The 12,448-nt window shown below is 40.6% G+C and overlaps 1 long non-coding RNA gene across 1 annotated transcript in view; it reads right to left on the bottom strand.

Moving 5' to 3' along the window:
* Positions 1-10,025: 10,025 nt before the first annotated feature.
* Positions 10,026-12,448, bottom strand: part of LOC129560462 (uncharacterized) — a 29,444-nt gene continuing 27,021 nt past the window's right edge. The window contains exon 3 of the long non-coding RNA XR_008686771.2: positions 10,026-12,119. This is a non-coding gene — a long non-coding RNA (uncharacterized LOC129560462). The remainder of the gene's footprint in view (positions 12,120-12,448) is intronic.

Raw genomic sequence — 12,448 nt, 5'->3', positions numbered from 1 at the left:
TATATGAATGTTTAAACTATCTACAGGCATTCTGTGAATTTTTAAAAGAAAATGAACTATAGGGCACCTTATAGAGTTTCTGGCATAGAGAAAATGATCACTAAGTATTAACTCTTATTATCATTCTCATCAATATATTGCAGGAGAGAACTCCCAGTATTAGCTGTGCATTGCCAGGAAAATTAGTAATCCAGAACCTGTCTGAAGAGAGAAACCATGTTTCTCTTTTTTGTGATATACTGTTGCCCAACCCCACCCCAAAGTAGCAGAGAACAGGCAAAAAATTTTTAAAGGTATTAAAAATATAATTATTGAATGAGCAAAATATAATATTTGATTGCTAATATGGGATTAACTTAATCTACAGGTACGAAAACGAAGCTGAAAATACTTAAAGGGGGGTTTGAGTGTTGATTCTGAATAGAGCCAAATTCAGTTGCTTATGGACCTAGCAAAAGAGGTAATGACAGTTCTAATTCTTATATTTAATATTTGATTCTAACATAAGATTTTAAATTCTCATATTATGTTTCACTAACTTGTCTCCAACGCCTCCCAACTCCCAGAATGTTCAATTCCCAAGAAGCTCTTTTATGGAGATGTGGAACAAGACAATGATGAGAAGAGTGGACCTGAAAGCTACATGTAAACTATCCAAAACTTTCTAAAAAGAAAAAAAAATACAATTTCAGCTCTCAGCAACATGATAGACAGGGTCTGCCAAAGTCTTCCAGGAATATCCTCCATGGGCAATGACACTGGGACACCCTCAGTCCAACATGCACAACTCTGTATCACAAGCTGACAAAGATCATGTGCTGGATCTCATACTGCCTGCAGAAGTCACTAGAGACCAAGTGGGAGACTTGGCAAAAAGTATCTTTCTGAGGCCTGCATCTTGTGTAGAAATGAGAGCTTAAGTCATGTATCAGATACTCTCTGTCTGCCCCTTTGGATTTATTCTGTACACTTTTCTATTCTGCTAACTTGGCCAATGTGGATGCCAACTTTTCATCCTCTGACTTCCGGTTGTGAAATGCCAGAGGTCACTGGACAGAGAAACGTAGCTCAGGCTTTGGAGTCTAGCCTCTACCCCATGCATGCCCACTGCTCTCTGCTAGAATGACTCCATTTCTCTACTGAAGCAGATCCTCTTTCTGGGTGCAAGGACTTGCTCCTTCCCCTTGCTCTCCAGACCGGGGGGAACTGACAGCTCACTGCTATGGCCAACCTTCAGGATCCTACTCTCTTTCATGTCTATTTCTCTAAACCTTTGCATCGAGTCACTTTATAAAATTCTCCCCCATGACCCAGGGTGAGTGTGGTGTCTGGCCAGCATGAGTGATACACCTTTGCTGTGTGTGATGATGACGTATTTAACAAAGGCCACCAGGATTTATCATATGGGGAATAGTCAGTGAATACTCTTCGTGAATCCCCGTTCCTCTGGGAGACTTGTTTAAATTGGGTTTATCATATTCTGCCAGTCCACAGTGAAGTCCTGCCGGGTACCAAAGAGTCCCCAGTGAGATTCTTACATCCCTAATTACTCCTATCGCTCATGACAAATGAACACAAATTTAGCAGTTTAGAACAACTCCATTAGCTCACAGTTTAAGTGTGTAAGGAGTCTGTGTATGGCTTATCTGGGTTCTGTGTTTCACAAAAATAAAATCATGGTACAGCCAAGCTCATGCTCATCTATCTGGAGCTGGACTTCTCTTCCAGGCTTATTTAGGTATTAGCAGAATTCAGTTCTTTGCTACTATAAAACTGACGGTCCCATTTCTTAGGCAACAGTCATCTGAGGATCACCCTCAACAACTAGAAGACAGTCACATTGCTTGCAACGTGCACAGTCCATCTTAGAAAACAACAACAAAGCCTCTGTTACGTTAAACAATTCTCATGCTCTGAATCTGACTTTGTCTCTAATCCCTAGACCCAGGGGCTTCCCTGGTAGCTCAGTTGGTAAAGAATCTGCCTGCAGTGTGGGAGACGTTTGACCCCTGGGTCAGGAAGATTCCCCGGAGAAGGAAATGGAAAACTACTTCAGTGTCCTTGTCTGGAAAATCCCATGGACAGAGGAGCCTGATGGGCTGCAGTCCACGGCATCACCAAGAGTCGAGCACAACTGAGTGACTAAAACTTTTGCTTTTCACTTTCACCTGAGTAATTTCCCTCTTGATTAATTTGAAAGATAAGGATCTTAACTACAGCAGTTAAATTCATTTTGCTATATACCATCATATTCACAAATTCAACTCACGCGCAATAGGAAAAGATTAGCAAAGGGCAAGGGTTATTAGGGATCATCTCAGAATTCTGCCTACCACACACTGCCTTTTGCAATCCATGTTACTTGGCTCCACCACCCAGGATCTACACTGCATTGCACAGAGGCTGAGTGGGTGGGACACCTGTGTTGTCACACTGCAGCTGAGTTTGACGATGACCAGGCTGTGGACACAGGCAAAGCCTGAAGTTCTGAGAGGGGCTGGGAAGGGCAAGATCGCCTACAGCCCACTCTCTTTTCTAGCTTTTTTAAAATATTCATCTATTTTCAATTGACGACTGCTTAACAATATTGGTTTGATTTCTGTCATATGTCAACATGAATTCACCATAGGTGTATCTCTTTTCTTTTCTTTCTTTATGGAGAACTTAGAGAAATAGTTTTTGTGTATAGTCTCCTTTCCAGGGCAAACTGTAGTTCTCAAGGTTATTCCAGTCTTACAGATGAGAAAACCGAGGCTGCAAAGAATTGCTCAAATGCTCAGAGTCACCCAGAAGGAATTGGCAAGCTAGGGTTTAAGTCCAAATATGCATCAGTGTAGAACTTTGTCTCTTAACAACCATAAAATATAAGCTCTTTTTAATGAGAGACGTAAGGATGAGGTAGAGGGAAGAGACAGTAACAAAGCTGCAGAAGGGTAAACGGATTTAAGGTCAATGATGTCAGTCTCTGGTGGGCAAGTGCTGGAGTGGTTATACTAGTAGGAGAGGAGGTAATGATATACAGGTGGGATGTGTGACATCTCGAGTTTGGAGAGGAGGTAACAGCTAGTTGACAGAGCCTAGGGTGTGTACGTGGCTGAGATACAGTGGAAGAAGAAATGATTAGATCTAAGGATGCCAATGGAGAAGGAAATGGCAACCCACTCCAGTGTTCTTGCCTGGAGAATCCCAGGGACGGGGGAGACTGGTGGGCTTCCGTCTATGGGGTCACACAGAGTCGGACACGACTGAAGTGACTTAGCAGCAGCAGCAAGGATGCCAAACGCTGAAAGGTCAGAGTCATGCATAGATGGCCTACCATCATGGATGCTGAATCTGCCAAGAATGATATAAGGCAGACGGGGAGAGAAGAAGTAACCCAGATGCTCGAGTCATCAACCGATCAATAAATAAAAAATAATAACAAATTTATATGGCACCAAGAATATGCCAACCACTCTTCAAAGCACTTCACATGTATTAACTCATTTAATCTTCACATCTACACTATCCCTATTTCTTAATTTAATTTTATTTTTTAAGGTTATTTGCTTTTTTTTTGTTTTTATTTTTTATTTATTTTTTAATTGAAGGAAAATTGCTTTAAACTTTGTGTTGATTTCATTCTACAGCAACATGAATCAGTAATAATTACATATCTATTCCTTCCCTCCATGTGTGCGTGCTCAGTCGCTTCAGTCATGTCCTGTCAGACTCCATGGACTGTAGCCCAGCAGGCTCTTCTGTCCTTGGAATTCTCCAGGCAAGAATACTGGAGTGGGTTGACTTTTCCTTTGCCAGGGTATCTTCCTGATTCAGTGATTGAACCACTGCTGCTGCTGCTGCTAAGTCGCTTCAGTCGTGTCTGACTCTGTGTGACCCCATAGACGGCAGCCCACCAGTCTCCCCCGTCCCTGGGATTCTCCAGGCAAGAACACTGGAGTGGGTTGCCATTTCCTTCTCCAATGTGTGAAAGTGAAAAGTGAAAGTGAAGTCGCTCAGTCGTGTCTGAATAGTAGCGACCCCATGGACTGTAGCCCACCAGGCTCCTCCATCCATGGGATTTTCTAGGCAAGAGCACTGGGGTGGCTTGCCATTGCCTTCTCCGGATTGAACCACAGTCCCTTGCATATCCTGCAGTAGCAGGTGGGTTCTTTACCACTATCAACACCTGGGAAGTCCCGCTTTCAGGAATGAGAAAACCAAGTCCTAGAGACATTAACTGACTTGTTCTAATCTCACAGCTAGTAAACTGCAGAACCTAGATCCAAATCAGGCAATTTGATCTCAAGATCTAGCCCCTTAACCACACGTTTCCCCTACTGCACACACACACACACACACATACACACACACACACACACACACACACACACACACAAAGTAAAATGACAGAATATATAATTAAAGCCAACACTTTGGAAATACTCCCTCTGTGTCAAGTAATTTGGGGTTAAAAAAAACAGTCTAATAATGCTCTTCAGAGCAACTGGAAGTTTCAAAGTAGGAAAGGACACCATGGGCAAAGGGACATAACTCCCTCACCCTCAGATGCTGAGTTATCTGGGGTGTGAAAGATGACACACCCACCAATGAAAGGACTTGTGAAGGAAGCTGCTTCACTAGGGAACAGAAAGCCTTCATGCAGATCCAAGAGGTGATGGGACCTCTCAGAGAGGAAGTTTGGAACACAGAGAATTTGTTCACGCTTCACTGTGAATTCCAGAGAAGCTCGGGGCTTAAGAGGACAGATGAGTTGGGAATAAATCAATTTGGGAGACCTAGTGGCAAGTCCATTGGGATGAGCTGAGAGCACTGGTCTATGATGGTGACCAAGGAGTGAAGGATGGCAGGTATGATTGGACAAGTCCTGGAAGTGTGAGAACATCAGTGATGGGAGTCTTGGATCTGGGAGGAACTTCATTCATGCAATGATGGGAGACCCTCAGGGGAAGCTATCTGGCCCACAAATGTGTTTTATTGGTCTTTAGAGCCCCAGCATCCAGCTCCCAGCCTGGCTTCCAGCACAGAGCTGGAGCCTATGCTATACAAGGAGTTATCTTGTCCCACCTACTTCTTTTGTCTCATCTTAAACTGCTACCCTCCATGTTTACCCAGCTCCAACCAACTGGGCAGCTCTGATGTTTTTCCCAAATCCACCAAGCTCCTTCCAACCTCAGAATTTATATGCTTACCATGTTATCTGTCTGGACATCACCAAGCTACCCCCAACCACTTTCTCACCTGGCTCTTTCTTACCACTCAAATTTCTACTCAAAGGTCATCACTTTGTCAATAACTTGCTTGACCATCAACCTTTAACATTATACTCCAGCTCTGTTTCTTCATTCTGTTTTATTTCCTTCATATCTCATTTATCATCATTTACTTGTCCATTCAGGTACATATTACTTATTCTTTGAATATTTTGTCTATACTGAAATGCCCATGAGGCAGAAACTTAATCTGGTTGCCTATCCTCTGCTCTAGCACTTAAAATAGAAAATGCAGTAAATGTTTGTTGAAAGCAAATGGCTTAATGACTGTTCAAAAAAAATTGTTGAAATACATTCAAAAGTTTCAAGTACGAGAACTCTGGTATATCTGAAAAGCCCTCATAATTCAGAACAACCCTCTACAGTTCAGCAAGATCAAAATCTGGCTCAGTATCCCCAAGCCAGCTCATCATACTACATCTGCAACTAAGTGTGTGGGTTCAGGAGCTGAAGCTGAACAATTCATAAGGGAAGTAAGCAAATATTTGGCAGGCTCATTTGCCAGAATCATTGCCACCAATTAAAAAGCAATTAATTATGGGAATTAAGGGAAGAGAATGGTCTGTAGTTCCCTGGGCCACCTTTTTCTGAATTACTCATGTGTCCCAGGGCAAGCCAAGAAATAAAAATAAAAATAAACCATGTGCTCTGAAGCCACACTGAGGCTTTGACAATAAAACTGATGAGATGGCAGGTCACAGATAAGGGGACCTAACTGGATAGAAGATTTTAAAGAGCATGCCTTTGAACTTCAAAATGAACAGAGAGAGAAAAGAGTTCTTAGAATTAAAAGACAAAAATAATATAATTTAAAAAAACACTCCATGGGTTAAAGAAAAATAAGATTTACTGCACTGGGAAAACCAAAGAGAATCCATGTGGAGCATTGTTATGGGATGAAGCAATTAAGATAAGCCCTTTCCAGCTCCGAATAGAGGGTATTAGTTTGAAAGCAAAAGGGGCTTTTTCTCTTCCACTTGATCCATTTGATATTTTATTTTCTGGTTAACTTAACCTTTGAGTCTTATTCAAGTGATTTTTTACCTAGTTGTGACATGGGGACCCGAAGTGCCCTGAAACAGAACCCATTTGTTTATACTGCTTGGCCACTGTGCAATTTCTTCACTTTTCCCTATTTTAAAAAATGTTTTTACCACCTCAGTTAAACCAACCAAGTCTTTCAATCCTGGGCTGCAAACAATAGTTTATTCCTTCAGTACTTTCCAAGATTAAGAAGTGAGTTTACCAATCATTCAGTTAGTTCTCAACTCCCCACCCATCTTCTGGTTGAGTAAAGGAAGCCCCAGAATGATGAAGGTGCTGGCTTGAGAGCCCAGTTACCTAGTGACAGCTTGGAGGTGAGAGAATTCAAATACCGAGTCAGGAGTTCTTGAGTTTGAATCCACCTCCAATATGCGCTAGCTGTGTGGCAATGACCATAACTTTTGTGTGTGCAATAAACAACACTATTTCTCCTGGCTGAAATATTCCTCATCTATAATACAGTGAGAATTACATCAATTTCATAGGCATTTATTGTGCACAATCACCATTCTGGGGCCTGGGAATTCAGTACAGATACAACACAGAATAGACAGATGCAGTTTACGCTCTTTCCATACATTGGTAACTATGAGTATTTAATTAGAACGCAGTTATTTGGAGCAGGAGATTTGGGGAAGAAACAGAGAGCTTTTTCCTACCCACTGCTAAGGCCATGAAGCCACAGCCCTAAGAGAAGTAGAAGGCTTATCTATGTCCCTGTTCTCGGGCCTGCTGAGAAGGCTCCTAGCTCTCTCTCCTCCTTCCTAAAGGATTATACATAAAATGATATATACAAATTATTCTCTCTGCACCTTGCTATGAAGTATTCTAGAACAATGTCTTCCACTTGGTGGGGGCTTAATACAGACCTTCCCAACATTTTCCATGTCATGGAACACAGAGAAAATTTAGCTTCTTAAAACCCTATGACTCAGCATAGGAATTGGCAGAATTTCCTGTGAAGGGCCAAATAGTAAATACGTCTGGCTGTGTGGGCCATGTGGTCTCTGTGGTGACTCTCAACTCTGTCCCTTGGCCTGAAAGCAGCCACAGAAAAGATGGAAATGGATGCGCATGGCTGGGTTTCAATACAATCTGACTTATTGAAAACATGTCATGAATTTGGCCCACTGACTGTAGTTTGTCATTCCCTGGCCTGACACTAAGTAAAAGCTCAATAAATTCTACTATTACTCACTCATTAATTCTAAAAAATAAGTACCAAACACCTTCTTTGTGCCATACCCCATCCTAGGGCAAAACGTTGAGTGAAATGATGTAGTTCTTACCCTGACTGAGTTTGCAGTCTACTTTCTAAACAAACATTTACAACATATGAAACAATATGAAAGAAACAAAATGTAGTTTGACATAAAGAACAATCTAACATCAAAGGTCAAATACTAATACTGCTTATAAGCTTCCAGAGGGTGAGAAATAAATCTTCTAGTCCTGTGAAATCTTTTTGGCCAGGCACAGTACTGGGCACACATTAATCACTTCAGTGAAAACTTGCTGGCTTTAATATGACAGTAGAGGATTTAGGTTGTCATGGAGACTATAGCAAACCCCTCCCTTTTCCTATCACTGCAACTTCCTCTCACTTTGTAGAGGTAGCAAAAATGGGCAGGCTAATTGGCATGACTAATTTTGTCCTTGACTTCAAGGCCATAGGGCAATACTAAAGCAACTTGTTCAAATTTCAGAACTCAAATGACTTTGAGAAAATTTGATGAAAAGTAGTGTATCATCTCAAAGCCTTGCCTTAGCCTAGGTTCCCCCCACCTCCAACTCCTGCAAGAAAAGTAGAGCCTGGACAATGGGTTTCAGGGAGTTTATTCTGGAGAAGTGGTCCCAAGGAACAGAAAAGGGATTTTGAAGAGGGAAACAGAGAATGAAGAAAAGCCTATCCAGGGTGCACAGTTGAGCTGGTCACCACTGTGGGCAACTTCAGCTCAGTTCTGCTTCCTCCCTCAAGAGAAACCTTGTGAAATGTACCACATGCGTGCTACCTAAGGGATAGATGATGTTTATCCACCTGCTTCCATCCCTGCATTGATCAGGGGGCACAGACTCACTTATTCAAGGCTGCATGTGCCCCAAATGTCTGCACAGATTCCTTCAGGCACTTCACCTTGGCCATGCCATAGATGCTCCAGGGCAAAAAAGTAAGGGTAGTAGGATGTAGCTGAGGCCAGATACTGTTTGGTTTGTCCTGCATAGTGCTGGTTACCTCAGCGTGGGTAGAGTAGGGAATGTAGACCAACAGGAGGTGAGATGGTGCAGAAGAGATGTCCAGTCATGTGTATACATTCAGCCAAAATATAGCAGGTGCACTGAGGAAAGATCTGTGCTCTACACACAGTGCACATCCAGCCTGCTGCCTGTCAGCGGCCAGTCCAACCTTCCTCCACTGATCGCAGTGATTACAATAAGGATAATAATTCACCTTTGTGTAGCATTTGTGCAGACCTTTAAGAACATCTGATTTACAAGACTTGTGCTCTACCTAAGACTGAGTTCTTCTTCTTCTCTTTTCTCAGATCAGGAAACTGAGCTTAAACAGAAGAATCACTTGCCTGAAGCAGCACCAACCAATGGAACTTTCTCTGATGATGGAAATAAATATTCCATACATTATCTCATATAGTAGCCATTAGTCACATGCAACCACTGAGAGATTCGAATATGGTTCATATGATTAAAAAAATTGAATTTTTCATTTCATTCAATGAATTTCTTTTTCTTTTAATTTATTTTAATTGGGGGCTAATTACTTTACATTATTGTATTGGTTTTGCTATACATTGACATGAATCCGCCCCGGGTGTACATGAGTTCCCCATCTCGAACCCCCCTCCCACCTCCCTCCCCATTCCATCCCTCTGGTTCATCCCAGTGCACCAGCCCCGAGCATCCTGTATTATGTATTGAACTTGGACTGGCGATTCGTTTCACATATGATAATGTACATGTTTCAATGCCATTCTCACATGTCATCCCACCTTTGCCCTCTCCCACAGAGTCCAAAAGACTGTTCTATACATCTGTGTCTCTTTTGCTGTCTCGTATATAGGGTTATCATTTGCATCTTTCTAAATTCCATATATATGCATTAGTATATTGTATTGGTGTTTTTCTTTCTGGCTTACTTCACTCTGTATAATAGGCTCCAGTTTCATCCACCTCATTAGAACTGATTCAAATGCATTCTTTTTAATGGCTGAGTAATACTCCATTGTGTAAATGTACCAAAGCTTTCTTATCCATTCGTCTGCCAATGGACATCTAGGTTGCTTCATGTCCTGGCTATTATAAACAGTGCTGCGATGCACATTGGAGTACATGTGTCTCTCTCAATTCTGGTTTCCTCGGTGTGTATGCCCAGCAGTGGGATTTCTGGGTCGTATGGCAGTTCTATTTCCAGTGTTTTAAGGAATCTCCACACTGTTCTCCAAAGTGGTTGTACTAGTTTGCATTCCCACCAACAGCATAAGAGGGTTCACTTTTCTCCACACCCTCTCCAGCATTTATTGCTTGTAGACTTTTGGATAGCAGCCATTCTGACTGGTGTGAAATGGTACCTCATTGTGGTTTTGATTTGCATTTCTCTGATAATGAGGGATGTTGAGCATCTTTTCATGTGTTTGTTAGCCATCTGTATGTCTTCTTTGGAGAAATGTCTGTTTAGTTCTTTGGCCCATTTTTTGATTGGGTCGTTTATTTTTCTGGAACTGAGCTGCAGGAGCTGCTTGTATATTTTTGAGATTAATCCTTTGTCAGTTGCTTCATTTGCTATTATTTTCTCCCATTCTGAAGGCTGTCTTTTCACCTTGCTTAGAGTTTCCTTTGCTGTGCAGAAGCTTTTGATTTTAATTAGGTCTCATTTGATTATTTTTGCTTTTATTTCCAATATTCTGGGAGGTGGGTCATGGATTTTAACTTGATTTTTTTAAATTTCCTTCTAACCGAAGTATAGTTGATTAACTATATAAGTATAGTTATATACTATACATGGTTATATAATTGATAATTATATAAGTATAGTTGATTAACTGTAGTTTCAGATGTATAACAAAGTGATTCAGTGATATATATATATATACTTTTTCAGATTCTTTTCCATTATAGATTATTATATGATATTGAATATAGTTCCCTTGTCATTGTTGTTTATTTTATATGCAGTAGCATGTATCTGTTAATCCCAAGTTCCCAATTTATCCCTCTCTCCTTGTTCCCCTTTAGTAATCATGTTTGTTTTCTATGTTTGTGAGTCTATTTCTATTCTGTAAATAAATTCATTTGTATCACTTTTTAAGATTCCACATGTAAGTGATATATGATATTTGCCTTTCTCTGCCTGACCTACTTCACTTTAGTGTGATAATCTCTAGGTCCATCCATGCTGCTGCATCCAATTTGAATTTAAATGGCCACATATGGTTAGTGGCTACCATATTGAACAAAGCAGCAGTGGACACTGTATTTTTAATGTATTATATTCAAAATGTTTTTCACTGTTGAAGTATAATGAAAGAAATGTGTTGGCTTTCTTCACATTTCATTCTTGTTTACAGATTTAATTCTAGGTGAAACCATTTTACATATATTCTTTCCAATTGTTCTCCAGTTTTATAAAAAAAAAGAGGGGCTCACCCAGAAACAGTGCTGGTTAACTAACACAGGCTGGAGCAGCAAGAATCTTCACAGCAACAGAACAAAGGATAGCTTCTCCTCCTCCCTCTTCCCACCTTGCATTCTTGTTTTTAGTTTGCACCTGGACACAAGACCATTTTGTGCTTACAGTATTGAGCAAAAGCATCCTGCCCATCTAAAACCGTAGCATGTGCCTTAGGGAAGAATGCACCTAAGACACCATTTGTATAACACAAGACTTGCGTAACTTTGGGGCATTGGTGACTAATAAATGGGAGATTTGACAGATTCTAATTCTAGCCTTCTGAGTTTTAAACCCAGGACTTTTCACTTCCTATTTTACAACTTCTTAATTCAAGTATGATAAGTATGTCAAATCCAAGTACATTCAATAAATGATTCACGAGCTACTAAGTTACAGTACAATTGTTGTTTAAATATTTATGTGTTGTTTGGAGGGAAAGAGGCATTTTAAATCTAAAGACAGTAGCAGATCATCCATCCTGAATTGTTAGAGAATGAGGCACCTCTCCTTCATGCATTTTTCAGAAAACTGAAGCTTACTGTAACCTTTAAAGACTCAGAATTCTAAAATCCTACCCACTTTTGCTGGAAATATTTCTGAAAGCCCACTCTCACTTTCTTAAGCAGAATACTTCAAACATTTTTACTCTTTCATCCACTCACTTATGTATTCATGCTTTCAACAAACATAAAATACACACTTCTCATGGGCCAGGCACTGAAAGGCTCTGGCTTTGGGGTAGACCCTGCAAATAATAAGTCATTCTGCCCTCAAGGAAGTCAGTGATCTTGAATCACCACCCTCCCATCCTGCCGTTATTACTCAGAATAATAATAAAAAATACTGCAAAAGCTGTAATATAATGACATGTTCCAAAGCAGTGCTTTCCCACAGAAATCAAATGTGAGCCACTCAGGTGATTTTTAATTTTCTAGGATCCAGGTTTAAGAAAAGTCAAGAGAAAAAAATGAAAAACGGATAATTTTTTTTTTTTTGTAAGTCAAGGGAAGAGACTTCCTTGGCCGTCCAGTGGTTGGGACGTCACCTTCCAATGCAGGGGGGCAGGTTTGATCCCTGGTTGAAGAGCTAAGATCTCACATGCCTCATGGCCAGAAAACCTAAAACAGAAACAGTGTTGTAACAAATTCAATAAACACTTTTTAAAAAGTCAAAGGAAATAGATTATAATTAATTTTAATAACAGATCTTAACTTGATATATCCTAAATGTTACCATTTCAACATGCATTCAGTGTTTAAAAATCATGAACGGCATATTTTACATTCTTTTCCATAGCCTTCAAAGTTCCACATGCATCTTATGTACACAGCACAACTCCATTCAGACTGATCACATCTCAGATGTTCAATAGCCACATGTGGCCAGAGGGTTTTATACTGGACATCAGATTTGAGAGCTAATAAAGTATTCACGATTGCCCCTTCAT

The sequence above is a fragment of the Moschus berezovskii genome, chromosome 16 (genome assembly GCF_049115385.1).
Source record: "Moschus berezovskii isolate FMDL1 chromosome 16, NW_MosBer_1.0, whole genome shotgun sequence".
Lineage (NCBI taxonomy): Eukaryota > Metazoa > Chordata > Mammalia > Artiodactyla > Moschidae > Moschus > Moschus berezovskii.
The sequence above is the reverse complement of the archived record's forward strand: the minus strand, read 5'-3'. Positions and strand labels throughout refer to the sequence as shown.